The following is a 17938-nucleotide window of genomic DNA, read 5'->3' on the forward strand; positions in this document are numbered from 1 at the left end:
TTTTTAAGAAGTACATATTTATGGAGGACAAAGCATCATCACTTTAAATAAAAACAGGCTGCTGTTTGTTCTAAAACTCTGTATTGTTGTGCAACAGTAACCATCATTTCCAATAGGCAACACCCCCACTCCAGCAAGTTTATTAGGGCTGACAAAAGCACACAAACAGATTGGGCAATGTGGAGCTTTATAGAGTTGTACTTTTTCACTGGAGAGCTTCTGTGAACTTTTCTTTCTTAATTCAAAACAGGGGGCAATATTTTGATTGTGTACAGTGTACACAATAGGATACATTCTTCCTTTTGCCCCAGATTCCAACAGGGATTGACAGGACCTTGCATATTATTACTAAGATTTTTTCCAGAGCTTGGAGAAGTGAGTCAACTTGTCCAAGGTTACAGAAGATAGTGAGTGTTGGGCCTGGAATTTGGTTGTAGCTCAGATTATCTTGCTGAGCATGACACATCACACATACCATTAATTGTGTCTGGACAGCATTCCTTCATATTCTATTTGAGATACTGGCACTGTAGTGGGCATACCCATGTATACAACATATCTCAACTATGCAGAGCTTCTCAATAGGAATGTTGGGTTACAGTAGTGCCAATCCTGGCATTCTTGGAGCAACCAGACAAGCCTAGATCACTAATGCCTTATTCTCCTCTGTCTTAAATTCTTTTGCCTTGATGCAAAAATGACAATATGACATATAGATGCTTGTGTATGTGCACATCTAGATGTATATGTACATATAGGAACATGCATATCACATATATTATAATGTGAAAAGGGTTGGGAGGTAAACAATGGTATCAGGCTCAAGTCAGTTTCTTTTGGGAAGTTCTAACTTTCTAATTCTCCCTCTGTATTACTCTCCCCCATTCCAATAAAAATTAGAACCATGATGTTCTAATTTGTCAATTGAAAGCTAGTGATTTACCTGACTATTATATAATTGAGAGCCTCATCATTCCTCCTTCCATCATCTCTTATACTAATTGTGTAGTCTGTCTCTTCCATTAAAATGGATACTTCTTTGAATTGGGTGCCCAATTGTTTCTTTTTGTATCTTCTTTTTCTCTCTTCAACTCTAGTATATCATATAGTTCTCTCTACAAATCTAGTGTTCAATAAATGTTAATCAAAGGAAGAATTAGAACATGGAAATATCTCATTGAGTCCTCCTAAAGGGAAAGGTAGAAATCATGTAAACATTTGCAGATCTATATTGAATTATTAAACTGTAATAATCCAGTCAGCTATTCCTTATCAACATCTTTGTATTATTAGCTACTTCAAAAATATAAGACTGTATAACTCAGATAACACAAAAAACAGTAGAGCAATTTTAAGTTCAAAACTAAAAGTCTGCCATGTTGCTAAAGCTATATTTCAAGTGACAATTGCCTTCCATTCAGGTGCCCAACTGAGAAATGACACAACCACCCTTCACTGTGTGAGGTTCCACTTCAACATAAAATTTAATAATGATAATTTAAAACATCGCTGACATTACTTTATAAAATTGCAACATGCTCCCTAATTTGATCTCCATGAGGCTGTGCTCTCTGGCAAAGGTGAACTAGCTTAAGGGCTCCGTTCACTTAGGGAGAAGAGTAGGTTGTATTATTAGCTCTGCTTGGAGGAGCTTTTGGTTTTCTTTTGTTTTTGAAAATCAAGACTTTCTCTCATTGCATAGGTCAGTGGAAGTTTAGTTGCTTAGTAACCCTGTACTGACTGGGGGCTGTTACCAGTTACAGCCAGAGGAAACTGCATGTGAATAAAAAGGTTGTCAGCAACACTAGGAGGATTACCTGATGCAGAGAACTCTAAGACAACGTGCCAGAACTTCAGAGCACCTTGTATTCCAGCTCACTTGAATTTTCCTTCCAACCTATTACATATTTTTTTTTCACACATCTAAGTCATATGTTTGCAGACTGGAAATCTAAAAGCATTCAAGAAATGGTTAGAAACCTATTAGTAAGAACTTCTAATCCACATTCAGTATCTCACAATGTGTGTGGTAGGCAACTGAGTGATTTATCTTATTCTCTTATGTCTGTTTTGTTCCCAAAATGTGTGTCCTTTCCTTTGGATGAAATTCATCTGTTGTCCTGCACTGTACTAGGAGCATTTGAAATTCAATGCTAATGAGTGGAGACATTTTGTTTCATTGTTTCTTTTTGTTTCTTTCTGCTAGTTTTTGTCCAGATAATTAGGTTAAAATATCAAACATTAATAACTTAGGGAAAAAAGATAAAAATGATGGAAATAAACATTATTGCAGATTTACTGTGGTTATATTTTACATATACTGTCTTGTTTGGTGGTCACAGCAATCTAAAGAGAGAAAGAGAGAGAGTATTAGGAGGGGAATCCTATTATTATCTCAATTTTACAGATTAGTACTTGCAGCTTAGACATGTACAGTAACCCTCAAGGTCACAGAGCTAGCAATTTGGAGGGCTAGGACTGAAGCCAGGAAGTCTTAATCACTATCTGCACTATATGGCTGAAATTACTTTAAATTACTTAGTTCAGTGAAAGGCAAGTTGTCTATAGCATACAGGGCTAATGCATGTCATATAACGCTCAAATATGAAAATCAAAATAACTCAATTGGTGTCTTGGAAAGATGCTTAAAATAAAAGCACATCTGCCTCATCTTTATCTCCAAGAAAATGTGAAAAAGGCTAAGGACACCACCACTTGTAATAACACCGTATCACTTTATAGCAGATTTCTGAGCCATTGGAAGTTTCCCTGGATTATTAATAAAGAAAGCGTTGCTTGTACAGACAACTCATGTTTATTGGTCTCTCTGAGGGAGACAAGAAAAAGGAGGGGAAAGACTGTATAAATGGTGTAAAAGAGGACCTTGGGGAAGGAGACAAATCAGGCTTTCCTCAGCAGTGGAAATGAGCTCAGGGCTCCTCTTTTGTTCCTGCTCTAAGTTATTTGGCATCCTTTTCTTCTCTCTGCTTGTTTCTATTAATCTCCCTTGGGGCAGAATGATAGCCACAACAGCCAATTAGGGAGACACTGACAAAGAGGAAGGTGCTCCACAGTCCCTTCATTGTCCAGAGGGAAACAATCCCCTCAGTTGGAAGGTGGTTTTAATTGCCCCTACTCCTTTCTTTCCTTTCCTTCCTCCTCATCAATGCCCTTTCAATCAAGCTCCTTGGCCTGAAGCTTGCCAGTTACCAGGGAACCATTAATAAGCTCACACCCAGGTGGTTTGAATTTATGTACAGACAAAAACCTAAATCTGGGATTAGCTAGTTTTCCTTTCCAAGCCTGCATTTACAGCAGTGTTTCTTAAGGTGTGCACCTGGGGCCACCTGAATCAAGGTCACCTGGGAGCTGGTTTAAAAGGTAGGGTCCTAGACAACACACTAGATTCACTGAGTAGAATGTCTGAGGGTAATGCTGGGAAATCAGAATTTGTAACTAGCCCTCCTGGTAATTCTTGAATTGCTATAGTTTGAAAACCACTGCCTTGCAACTCACAAAGTGCAAGCATTACCAGGCTCAAATACCAAATTCTCCAGAAGTTTATTTTCCTATGTCCTTTTCTGTGCTGCTGTTTTCCTCTCCAGTAGATCCTCTGGTAAGAAGGGTAAATGAACAGTTTCGATCTCTCTGCCAAAGACAATGAAAAAAAGAAAAACCTTAAAAACACATAGTAAAGAGGAAGTCAGAATTTTCCCAGTGGGTGACCCTACTTAGAGGATTTGGTCTTACCTGGCTTTTTGCATAAAATGCCTGGAGCATGACTGAGTTCAAACCCCACTTTGTCATTTTGCCTCTGTTTCCTCATCTGTAAAATAGGAGAAATAAAGTACATGACTTGTAGGGTTGTTGTTAGCATGAAATGAGTTAATACAAGAAACTGCATAGAATGGCACTGTGCTAAGTAATAGCAGTTAGTTAACTAAGATAGTTAGAAAGGCGTATTAGAAAGTTACAATTCAATAAACCCCATGAGTCACTGAGTTTAGTTATAAAACTTAAGTATGATTGTCATCTTTTGTTGTCTTCAATAAAGATATAAGAAAAAAACATTACAGAACTGGATATGAGGAGATACCATAGTACAACTTTCATCATAAATTTTTAATTTATCACTATTGTCATTTTCAGACTGGCAATTCTTTGTTGTAGGATGGCTATCCTGTAAACTATAGACTGTTTCCCCTCTACCAATAGCAATCTCTATTTGAGACAATCAAAAATGTCTTTAGATATTGGCAAATAGTTCCTGACAGATGGTGCAAAGTCACTCCTGCTTGAGAATTACTTCATATCCCTCAAAGTAATATTTCTGAAGTGTCCACAAACATTATTTTGTCTCATTTTCTTATATCTCCCTGAAGTACAGAGGGCAAATATTCTATTACTGCTCACAGTTTAGAAATTAGATGACACCGAGTGGCTTATCCAAGGTCACCTCGCTAATCTCAGGATGATTATGCTCCAAGTTTAGTTCTTGACTGTTTGATCCACTCCACACTAATGTCCATGGAGTACTGAAAGGTTGATATATGCTCACTAAGATTTTGTGATGTCTGATAATCTTTTATAGTTTACCTTGACAAATATTATAAATTAAAAGTCTTGCTCTTCACAGGTAACCTTCTGTCTAGAAACTTTTCAACAGCAAAGAAAGGTATATGTTATGCTTCTATTTCACAAGCTAGTGGAGGATCAGACACTCACATGCTCACGTGATGATAATGGAAGTGAGGGTGGAGGAATGTGGATTAAAGGTTGAAGAGGGGTAAATGCAATGATTAGAAACACAGGTACAATGGAGAAAATAAAATAAATTTAGTTTCTTGAACAGTAGAGCAGAGACGTTTTCAGATAAGACTTTAAGATAAGACACAGAAAATACTGTTTAATTTAGTCTTATAGTATAAATGGAAGTGAGAAATATTAAGCACTTTCTGTCAGGCATTGCTCTGGGTGTTTTGCACAAGAAAGCTCATTTAATCCTACCAACAACTTTGCCAGATGGATATTATCATCCTTGCTCTAGAGAAGAGAAAACTGAAAGGATAATGTGTTCAAGATCATACTATTAACAAAGTACCAGAGCCATAATGAGTGACAGTTTTGTTCCACACTCTGCATAATTCTCATTTGTAGGCAAAATTGAGGTAAAGTACACAAGTAAATTATTCCAAGCTAGGGAAACTGCAAGAGTCTGGATTTGATGGAATATTCTATGTGAGAAAAGAAATAGCAGGATAGAAGGTCAATAAGCAAGGAGGGAACCCAGGTCTCCCTGGGGAACTGAAATTTATTCTGTTGGCAATGGGGAAAGACTGAAAGACAAAGCTGTAATCACAGTTTTAAGACCATCAGTCTGGCCTACACCAAAAAGGGGGCAAGACCAGCAAAAGGGGATACTTTAGTTTTGTATGAAATTGAAAATACTAATATTTACTGCCAATTTCTTCTACTTTTTTTTTTGCTTCAAGGATACTAAGAAAAACACCAAATCTTAAATAGCAGAAAAGACACAGCTGCTCTGGCATACATGTAAAAATCCTTTAATACTGTCTTCTGGATAACACACATGTGTGTTTACTCAAGTCTCGTATTTAATTGGATTTAAATAAGAATTTGAGCACAGTCATGCAGAAGGCCTGACATAAATAGAAGAGTATCAAGAGATCAGAGAAGATAGAGCCTGTTGCTCCTATTGAAAAAGCAGATTCTAGCCTTTCCCACTTGCATCTTCATCCCCCTCCTGATATCACTAAGCAACAAATAGGCATTTGGGGAGTTCATATCCACTTCCACTCCTACCCTGCCCCTGGAAATGTCAACCAAATGTTGTATTTTGGATATATTTCTCATGTTAACATTGTTAATGTAACTATAAAGCAAAAACATGATGGTGACATATACCATTTTTCAGGTTTAGGTTGGCATGCCCATTTGCAGAGCCTGATTCTTTTCCTTCTGATGACTGCTGCTTGCCTGCTTTCTGAGGAAGCCATAAGTGAAAAGTGACCTAAGTATTGTGACTTCATGATTTGGGTTCTCAGTGTACAGGCTTCATAAACTCATATTTAACTAGGTCTTTTTTAATTATGAAAGTACGTTATGCATTTTTTTGGTGGTACTAAGGATTAAATTCAATGCCTTGTGCTTGCTAGGCAGGTATTCCACCCCTCGAGCCACAAAGCCAACCCTTCTTGCTTTAGTTATTTTTCAAGTAGGATCTTGCTCTTATGCCAGGTCCATCCTGGACTGTGATCCTTCCATTTATAATTCTCATGTACCTGGGATGACAGGAGCATACCACCATGCCCAGTTTTTCATTGGTTGAGATGAGGTCTCTAAATGTTTACCAGAGCTGGCTTGGAACTGCAATCTTCCTGAGTAGTTAGGTTTATAGGTATGAGCCACCATGTACAGCTAATAAAATATTAGGCCCTAATCCAGCTAGATCTTTGTCAAAACAATGGAACAACTTTATATGGCAACAGTGAGACTGAGAAACCAACCCAGAAATGCAGAATTAAGGAAAATGGAATTGTCCTCTGAGAACTAACCTATAAAATACACAGTTGCTCAGGTGAGAGATATATCAATCATCTTAAGATACATAATGTCTCATGGATGAGCAAGATGAGGTTCTCATCTGCTTAAGGATATTCATATAGCTAAAGAAATGAGTTAACCAGTTCATTGACAGTGGATCATACACATGGTAGATCACAGAGGCAAATATTGGCTGTGCCCATTTGGAACTGTCCTTCAGAGATTGCCTTTTCAAGCTGCTTCAAATACTTACTTATAGAGAAGGACGTACCCAGTAATTACAGCCTGTTGCCTCTAAATACTTGAATCATGCAACCAATTCCCCTTTGCGCTGATCCCATCCTTTCCCAAGAACTTTCTGATTACAATTTGTCTTTCCTTGTCATTTGCGCAGTAGGGGAATTACAAGTGCTTGGCTGCCTTGGTCATTATTGAAAATTAACAACTGTTGTGCTGCATTAGAAACTTGAGCTGTTTGAGGCTTAGTCAGCAGGAATTAGCCTCCATTGACTGTCAAGGTCTGACAAGATGGGGTATTTGGAAGTGTCAGGGTATAGTCAAGAAGGGAATTCATTCAAATTGTGGTTCTTTGAGCCACCAGCAGTTTTTCATGGCAATCCCTTGGCTGCTACACAAGGCTTTCTTGGGAATTTTTTAGATAAATTTTCTACTCTCTTGGCTTAGATTCCTTTCTCATGATCTCCCCGTTTAACTAGTCAGCAAATCTTGAAACTCTCCTCTCTTCTAGTGCCACTCCTCATACTGTTTTCCAGGATTTGTGCATTTACTTTTCTTTCCAGACTAGCAGTTCCCAAAGCCAGTGTGGGAACTGGCTGCATTAGAATTACCCATCTGGGAAGATGAAACATTGAAAAGCCAGGGATACATTCCAGATCTCCTTTATGAGAATGTCCTGGGGTGGGCCCAGGAATCTGTTTAATAAGCTCCCTAGGTAATTCTGATATGCAGTCACATTACTGAGTTGCTGTCTAGATGAGTGCATCTTAAACTTGGCTATAAAATAGAATTACTTGAAAAAATGTCACTGCACAGACTTTAACCTAGACTAATGAAATCCAATTTTTTTGGACATGAAGTATAAGCGTAGGTGATGAAGAAACACTCCAGAAATTAGTCTAATGTGTTGTGAAGGGTGAGAAACATGGGCTCAGAACTGTGATTCTGTAAGTGTGGTACTAAGACCAGCAGCAACAGCATTACCTGTGGACTTATTAGAAATGTAAATTCTCACATTGTACACTAGACCATCTAATGCAGAAACCCTGGGAAAGCACCACAGCAATCTGTGGTTTATCAACCTCCCCCAGATGATTCTGATGCTCCTTTGGCTTAGATTGCTTCCCAGGGTAATTCTCTGTGGTCACTCTTTCCTCTATCCATCTTCTACTATAAGAATATTTTCATTTTGTCACACTTGGCTCAAAAGTGTTGAGTAGCTCCACATTACTCTCAGAAATCCTTCCAGTCAACCCCATCCTAGGCCTTAGTTTCACTGATAGAATATAAAAACTATTCTTTCTGATCCCCAGACTATTGCTTCTACTTTTCCTTTGGTTAAAAACCTTGGAAAACAGGAGCCATAATCTCAAATGCTGTCCCCCTTAACACTGCTTTGGTCAGAGTTGGAAGACATATTTGCAGAGAGATTTTGTATTTACCTTTAACTCTTCTACTTGGCTTATCACATGCTCTCTGCTCAGTGTGGAGAATAGCACACCAAAATCTTTTTTGTTTGTTCTAAAGCCCATAGGGGTATGTACAGCATTGTTTTTACACTGAAACATTCAAATAGTTTGGCATCAAAAGCTCCTTAGGGATGGAGGACTGGAAGGAAGCATGAGAGGCTTCCTAGGGTATGAAAAATGTTTTATTTATATGGTGCTGGTTACATGGATTCCCTCTGTGAAAATTCATTAAACTAAACACTGCTAATTGATGCATTTTCTGCCTGTGTTTTACTTTAATAAAGTTACTAAAACTCTTTTCAAGCAGTTGTTCTCCAGCTTTACAAATTCTAATGCAACTGGGGTTTGTAGAGCTTTGGTGATGAACCAGGGTCAGAGCTAGTTGCTTTCACATTTTGTTATGTCATTTTTACCTTCATACCATTGTGAAGTAGGGACTGTCATTATTGCTCTTCACCCATGAGGAAACAGAGGGCTCAGGAAAACTAAGGACCTTTCTCAGTTCACACAGGTGGCCATTGTATGTACATAGTCCCAGTATCATGTCTATGATTGCAGTGGTCTTCTCACAGGCTCTTCTTATGGGAGAAATGTTTAACCTGTATGTATCAATAGAAAAGTAACAATAATTTTGGTTTTCATCATGTCATCAAGGACAAAGTATTAATTTACCTTCTTAATTTCTATAGCAAGCATTTTATTATCATTTGTCTCTCTGGAAAGATAAAAGCTGATCTCAATGGTGTAAGGTAAGTTTAAAATGTTGAACAACTGACAGGTTGTTTAAAAGTGTGCAGAGTCCTGTAGGACCCCTTAGTACCAAGAGTTGTGGTATCTCCCCTGCCAGGTTTCAGGAGAGCCAGAGAGGCAGAAGGAGTATTTGGAGACTATTTTCTGATTGCTACAGAATTCCTGGTATAGACACTGCTGTGTGCCTGTGAAGTATCAGCGCTGGGGCAAGTTGAACCTAAAATAGAATGTTGTCCTGCCCCGTGGCACACCTTCAATGAAGGGAGAGGCAAAACTTTACTCAAGGAAAATTCTTTGATTCGTAATTGGGTATCTTCACCATAATATACAATTTGTTGAGAACTCATTCTGATTTTCTTTAGTAATTGCTACATGCTTTCTGATTGTTCTCTAAACTCTATTGACTCCTTGTTCTTAGAATAATTGCACAATTAGCTTTTGAACAGAATAATGGGCTGCCTTACAGTAAGGTAAATTGGAGAAGAGCCTACGAATGAGTGTAAGGCAGGAAACAAAAGGAGAAAAAAGAAATGGTGCTGAGTAAAAAGCATTAAGTGACACCTAGAGAAAGTCTCCTGCCCCCTTCTCCCCCAATTTGTACATTTGGTATTGCTGCTACATATAGCTTTAATAAATGTTGGATATGAAATGCAACAAAATTGTTTAAGGCCAAGTAGTGGAAGACTCAGGCCCGTGAAATCAATCCAGCTTTGTTCCCAGTCATAAGTGGACTTATAGGGAAAGCAGAGACAGTATTTGAAATCTCTGCTATCTCAAAACTTCTGGGCAGTACAGGGGCTGTGGAAAGACCACAGAAAATTGCCTGGTTCCAGATGAAAACCACAAATAACTATGATTGTCTATATTCTTCAGCCACCCATTAGAAATTAGAGTAAAAATAGCAAGAGTAATTAAATAAATGATTCTCCAGGACAATAATACCATGTGGTTACTTATACAACAGTGGTTGTCCCTTTCCTCTTTCTAAAAAACCCTGAATTTTATTCAAGTGTGTGCATAACCTCTACTCCAGGGAGTCCTGGTTAGTTAGCTGCCACTGTTCAACAGAGATAGAGGGAGCCCTACATACAATTTAAAAATTTCTAGTACTCTCATTAAAAAAAAAAAGTAAATAGAATCAGGTTAAATCAACATATATAAAATATTTTCATTATAGAAATTAATGACTTTACTACATTTTTTTCATATTACTTTTTCTTTTTTTTACTGTGTTGCTCAGACTGGCCTCAAACACATGATCCCCCTACTTCAGATTCCCTAGTAGCTAGGATTATAGGCATATACCACCGTGCCCAGTTTATATTATCCTTAAAATCCAGTATGCTTTTTTTACTTATAGCACATATCATTTTAGACTAGTAGACATGTGTGGCTAGAGGCCACCATATTGTAAATCAAAGAGTTAAACCAGTTCATATTCCCTGGTAAGTGTGACTGGCATAGGGCCCAAGATGGTCCATCCAAGCTGACAACAAAGAACTTGCTTATTGGCAAGGATTCTCTCTCTCTTACTGGACAAGAAGAAAGGCTAATGGCCTGATTAACCTACTAGTCTGCTAGGAGCATGAGGAGAACCAGCCTTTGGATGAAGCTGAGATTGAAATCAAAAGAGAGGAAAGACAGAGAGATGGTGACAAAGCCTGGAGTTTGCCCAGACTCTGGACTTTCTATTTAACAAGACAATAAATATGCAAATTGTTTAGGCTGGCTTGTTACTTGTAGCCAAAAGAGTCATAAGTATAATCAACTTGCAAACTGATATCTGGTAATTCTTTGGCCTTAATTAATATATCCCATTAGGGTATGTAATAATAGAGGAAAAAAAACCTAACCTGCATGGAATTTGAAGAAAAAAAACATGGAAAGCAATTTGAATTCACTGCATTACATATAATTTTTTAAAAACATGCAACAAAATAGTCATGGTTTTTAGCAAAATTATCTTCTAGGCACGCATGTTCACTTCCTGTCCCTGAGTCAGGCATCTGAATTATGACAGTGAGAAAAACCGAGGGAAAAAACATCCAGCCCTTTGCCAGATTTATAAAAATTGTTATCTTTATAAAATCTATATGAGCCACGTAGTTATCAAGAGAAGGGAAAGCTGTTCAATATAACTAAAGCCAGAAGTTTTTCAAAAGATACCTTTAGAAGTACGATTGTATTTTAAGTTCTCCACTTACTGTTAATTAGAACATACAATTCAATTAGAATTCGAATGTACTTTAGAAAGTGACCTAGCATATTTTGATGTCTGCACATGCCAAAGCTTCTAGTTTGGAGGACAAGTCTTTAATGGTAATATATTCTTCTCTTGTCCCCATTATTGCCAGATAGTTGGGAAACCTATGTAGTTACTGGAACCCAGCCTGTATTGTCAGAGGAGGATACAATTAGCAAGCTTGGTTTTACAAAGAAGGAAGATTGCCTCAAGGTGAAAAGCTCTGCCTCAGAAGGAATACCTTTGAACTGTGAAGGTCTTTATCACTAATCATTAAAAGTCAGCAAAAGATTTGGCCTCTCACACACTATTTATTTCATTATCTCCACACTTCAGCCAAAGCACAAGTATTTTCTCTTATTTTGAAGGTGACAATAAAGACAGCAAATTTATTATATACATAAAACAAAGTAACCACTTTCTACTACTTAAAGTGGCATTTTTGTTGCTTCCAAAATATTGCCTTAGGTCACATAATGTCCTTAGAGATAAACATCTGACGATTTTGCATAAGGCTTTTAATGGGTGTTTGCAGGACAGCATCATAACTCTCAAAAGTGAGAAACAGCAGCCTCAAGGTTGCTGAATAATGTATGACTGTATGTTTGACTCATAGATAGATTATAAAGAGGAACAAAAATTCAAGTCCCATCCAAATCACAATTTTATTCTTTTTTCATTCATTTAAAGGTAACTCATTCAACTAATTATAACTATTTATTATGTGGCAAATGCTGCACTAGACACATAGAGTTCTGTCTTGAGTAGAGTTCTATGCTGAGACGTTGGCCATCTAGAGAGGCAGGTAGGAAGAAAAGAGGCACAGAGAATGGTAAGCAAGCAGAGGGTTGATTCCCAGGAAGTTCTGAGATACCTCTGGGTGTCTGAGGAGGCCAAAGAATACCTTTATGTTTTAAGAGTTTTTCATTGTCCTCTACAAATCTGTATAGTCAATACATTTTTTAAAAAGTCATCCCATATTTAACTACCTTTCTGGCTAGACAGTACATTCAATGACTGCATACTGACTGGTAGAAGATAGGAAGGAATTTTTCTGTTTCTTGGAGGAAAGAGATCATTTGTGAGTTTGCAAAAGTCAATAGTTAATCACAGAATATTCACAAAGAGGTGTATCCTAATCTTATGAAAGCTTGGAATCCCTAACCAGTGTGGAATTTAAAAGCCAAGCTCTGCTATTACCAGATTTGTTTCACCACCAGGTTGCAAAATCTCCATTTCTCGTTCCTTTGAGGGACTTCTTAGGATACATATTCATGTATATATGAATATAAGTGTGTAGACTTATTGTGGAGATTAAATAAAGTAGTATGTTTAATAGTTGCTGGCATGTAGTGCTAGTAGTATTATGTCTCAATACTATGGAATTGCATAGTATTCCTTGTTTAGGTTGTCCTCATTTCCCCACAAGAGGAAACACAGTAGCCACTTTGGCCTTATAAGTCCCCTCTTGTTCAATACTTTCAGTGAGCCCCATTTTATTCACAGTAAATGCCAGAAGTCTTTAAACAATTGTTTAGATTCACAGCTGAGTCTGACATATGGTTTATCTTGGTGAAGCTCCCTGGGTTCATGAAAAAATTGTATGTTCTGTTGTTGGGTAGAGTGTTCATACATAAAACACTCCTTCTATCTTGGTTTATTGTGTTGTTCAAATCTGCCATATCCTTGCTGAATTTCTGTCTTATATTCTATCAGTTATTGAGTGGAAGATATTAAGGCCTCCACCATAATTGTGGATTTGCCTGTTAGTCTATTTAGTTCTATTAGTTTTTACATCACACATCTTGAATATTTGCTGTTTGGTTCATACACATTTGGGATGGTTATGTCTTCCTGGTAGATTGATTGTTTTATCATTCTATAATATTCCTTTTTCTTCTAGTAATTGGAGCAGCTATAACAAAATACCAAAGATTGGTTAGTTTTTAAAAGGCAGAAATTTGTTTCTCACAATTTTGAAGGCTAAGTCCAAGATCAAAATGTTAACAGATTTGCATCTGATGAGGACCCATTTCCTACTATATAGTATCTTCTGCTGTGTTCTCATATGATAGAAGGGCCAGACAGCTCTCTGGGTCCTCTGTTAGAAGGAACCTCATTCTTGAGGGCTCTGTTATCATGACCTAACCACCTCCCAAAGGCCCCACCTCTTAATACTGTCACATTGGGGAATAGGTTTCAACATATGAATTTTGGGAGGACACAAGTATTCAGGCCATAATAGTCTATCTGATGCAGATGTTCCTCTGGTTATAATAATAAACCCTTTATAAGTTGAAAAAAATCATAGATGAAAAATACATTTAATACAACTAGACCACTAAGATCCATAGCTTAGTTTAGCCTTCCTTAAATGTTCTCAGAGAACAATTGAACAGAATCGTCTATCTCAAAGCCTATATTATGATTATTAATTGTCTCATGTAATTTACTGAATACATGTATCCAAAAAATGCTGGTATCACAGTATACTATAAAGCATCTCTTAATTACCCCATAATTATATAGCAGATTGGAAACTGCAAATAATGGAGACTGCTCAGTATCATACAAAAGATTATTGTGCTGTAGTATCACTAACTCCAGAAAAGATACAAATTCAAAATTCAAAATATAGCTTCTATGGAATGTGTATTGTTTTCACAGCATCAAAGTGTCAAAAAAATGTAAGTCAAAACATCAAGAATTTAGGACTGTCTGTACTAATAGCTACTCTTGCCTTTTTAAAAATCATTATTTGCGTGACATGTCTTTATTTTCTACTTTCAACTTATCTCTGTGGCTATTCTACCATTCTCTATATTTTCATTGATAAATTTAGATCATTTGAACTTAATGTAATTATTGGTATTTTATTATACTGTTTTATTACTTGTTTTCAATTTGCTTCCTGTTATTCTATTTTTTGATTATATAGTTTCTGTTTGGTTTGTTTTTAAAACTTCTGTTTCTTTGCTAAGACTTTCTATTCAATTTGTTTCAAAACAAATGTTAGTTGCTTTAAATTCTTATCAGATAGTTCTACCATTTGATTCATCTTGGTACTGTTAATTGTCTTTTCTTATGCAAATTATCATTTTTCTCATGCAAATTGTAATTTTCATGATTGTTGGGATGAGCTGTGATTTCTTAATATATCCTAAAGATTTTGCTATTGTGTTGGAAAACTACAGGCCTTATTTAAATTTTTAATTTTAGGATGTAGTCATTCTATTCAGGGTTAGAATTCAGTTGCAAGTCTACTTTCATGGACTGTGGTTCCTGTGGCAATATAATTTGCAAAGCCTTTGTAGTGCTATTTTGTCCTGCTTGGTTTACCTTATGCCACAGGGGTATTTGTCCCTCAAATGTGACATGAGGAGGCAGAGAGAGATTGTCCAGTCCATTCTGTCTGGTGCCTCTAGGCAGAAAAGAAGTCTTTGGCAGATGAAGATGAAGAATGCTTACTGAAAACTAGCACAACCAGTTTGGAAAACAATATGGAGGCTCCTTATAAAACTAAACATAGATCTGCTATATGATCCATCACTCCTAGGGATATGCCCAAAGGATTGCAACTCAAATTATTACAAAAGCACCTGCACACCTATGTTTATTGCAGCACTATTTACAATAGCCAAGCTATGGAAACATCCAAGATGCCCCACAACTGACTAATGGATCAGAAAATGTGGTATTTATGCACAATGGAATTTTATTCAGCCACAAAGAAAAATGAAATTTTGTCATTCGCAAGTAAATGGATGGAACTAGAGAACATCATCTTAAGCAAAGTTAGCCAGACTCAGAAGGCCAAAAATCACATGTTCTCCCTCATATGCAGATTATAGACCCAAAACAAATACAGAAATATTATTGGACCTGGGTCACACACTAAGAAGAGAACATGCATGGGAGAAATAGGGAAAGGAAAGGAAACCTAATACTTGAATGTGGTTGATGTGCTCACTGTAGAGGAGTGAATAAAGTAATCTTATTCTGGGAGCATCACTTTTTTTTTTTTTTTCGGTGAGACTGGGGTTTGAACTCAGGGCTTTGCACTTGCAAAGCAGGTACTCTACCACTTGAGCCATACATCCAGCCCTTGTAATTTTAAACTGGCAGAGGTCACTATAGAAAGAGGACCAGCAAGTAGTGAAGAGGTCTGGTAGAGATGAACCAATGTGGGTTGCAATACACAAGTGCATGGAAGCAATGCTAGGAATCTCTCTGTGTTTCAAACTAGCAAAAACAATATGTCTTTCTTATTATCTCCTATGTTTTCTCTTTGACAACAAGAGGATACAACAGATTTTGTTTAAAGAGGAGGGAGGAGAAAGGGGGAGGTGGCATAAACAATGTATACACATATAAATAAACATAAAAATGATAAAATAAAAGGAGAAAGAAAAAAAGAAAAGATATAAACAACTCATGAAATAAGTAAAAAAAAAATGCTTACTGAGTCATGTGCTTATAAAGATAGGACCACTCTTGCTGGTGTCTTTAGGCTGGAAAGAAGATATTACCTGGACTGGCATTACTTTCTGTAACATGATTCTTCTTGTGATATCTCCAGACCTGTAGTGTTTCTGGGAGGGTGAAGGAATCTCAGACACAAAGAGGTTTACAACACTGGAGCTACTTATTGTGATCATACCACTTGTTGGTGTCCCCAGGCTACTAGGTGAAGGAGGGCAGTCATAGGCCTGGTGAAGAAAGAAAATGCTTCATCTATTCCTAAACATGACAGGCATTTTGCCATTGTAGAGCCTTCGTACTATCTAGTCACTATATATATTTCTCTCTCCACATATTTGCTTAGCCAATATTCTTGCTTTCTTCATTTCTTTGTTCAAATATCCTCTTCTCATTGGGGTCTCTCTACCCAACTGTCCATCACTCATGAATGAGATAAAAAGGCAAAGTTCAATTGTTTGCTTTTCTATGGTAAAGAAGAGATATGCTGCTTACACTCAATCCCTCTAAGCAAGCAGAGAGCAGACCATTATGTTGATCTTATATAAAGTTTTGAAAGACATAAGGTTGAAGGATTGGCAGAATTTAAGTCATGAATTTCATCTGTAGATTTGTGATTACTCCAGTGAGACTGTTGTTGATTGGTGGATAGGCACTCAAAGGTGGTGTTTGGAATGAGTCTACTCCTAATTGGTTATTTTTAGAAGCCAGAGGCTGGTGCTGATTAGTTGGCTTGTTGGAAAAAAAAAAAAGAAGTGTTCAGTGAAGAGAGTTGTTTTGATTCATTGAAAGTTTTCTTTTTCCCAGAGAAGAACCCAGTCTTTTCTTAGCAATGTGGAATTTTTTTTTCACCCTTGACTTTCAACTCCTCTTACCCTACTGTACTTTCCCACCCTCATTGTACTTATCATCCTCTAATGTAACAAATGTGTATTTATTACACTTAGTGTTCATTGTCTTCTCTTGCTAGAAATGCAAGCTCCACACAGCAGGCATTACTGTTTGCTTTGTTTCTTGATGTATATTGTTTTTCTAGAACAGTGCCTGGAATATAGTGAGCACACAGTGAATATTTGTGGAATGATTGAATGTTTCAATAGTGCTTACCCCAAGCAAGGATAGAATAAGTCAGCTGTGTACATTTCTATAAACTTTTCCTTCCTTGATCATCTGTCCTACCTACAAATGTGCCTTTTACTCTGCTACCCCACTACTATGATATGAATATTTTTTGGTCAACATTTTTATTTGTAATGGACATATATTTTGTCTAAATATTTCATTTGAGGGTGAGTCTAGTATTTGGGGTCCCTCTTCAAGAGAAAGAATACAAAATTACAAATATAAAAAGGTGTTTGGGAAGAGGGCTTGTGCTCATGGAGCCCTTATCCTACAGCTCTATTTATTCTGGCTGTCATCATGAAATACAAGACATCACTTCCTTTTCTTTCCATTGTTGAAGGAATTTCAGAGAGTAGCAAACAGGCAGAAACATTGATAGTTTCCTAGCATAAGCTATGATGTCAGTAAACACCATCAAACTGAAAGGCAAAGAGAGAAACAAACAAAAGGAAGTCATTAGATTCTGTTACCATAATAAAAATGAAAGAAATTTACTCAAACCATTTAAGGTTAATTTCAACAAAGCTCAATATATACTGTGAATGTCAAGGGTTGGACAGATTAACTTTGGCTTCTATAGAAAGTAGCACTGTGCCTGTGCTATGCCAAGGAATTTCTTCAGTTTTTGACATGCAACCCAAATCTTTCCAATTTTCTTTTATTTGGTTAAAAGTAAAGGGAGGCTGAGAGAGAGGGAAAGAAAGAGAATCAAGAGAGTTGTGGCAAACAGCCTAAGGAAAAGAAGTTGAAAACATTGATGAAGTATCCATAGCCTCAATGGAGTTTCTATTCATCTCTCTCCAACACCCCCATACTCTATCCAAACAGTCATGTGGTACTTTGTTTAATCACTTATTTAATATAAATATTCCCCCCTAGACTGGAAGCTTCATAAGAGCAAGGGCCCCATCCAACTTCCTCCTGCTTTCTCCCCTGCATTGGCAATCTGTCTAGCATAAGAAAGGGCTCAATAAATAATTGATGTGTGGATTTGTTTTATGAATGAATAAATGAACTGAAGAAATCTTGGCTCTCTTTAGAATCCTTTACTTGGCAGAGGATCTCCCTGTTCTTC

This window comes from Castor canadensis, chromosome 6, assembly GCF_047511655.1.
Source record: "Castor canadensis chromosome 6, mCasCan1.hap1v2, whole genome shotgun sequence".
Lineage (NCBI taxonomy): Eukaryota > Metazoa > Chordata > Mammalia > Rodentia > Castoridae > Castor > Castor canadensis.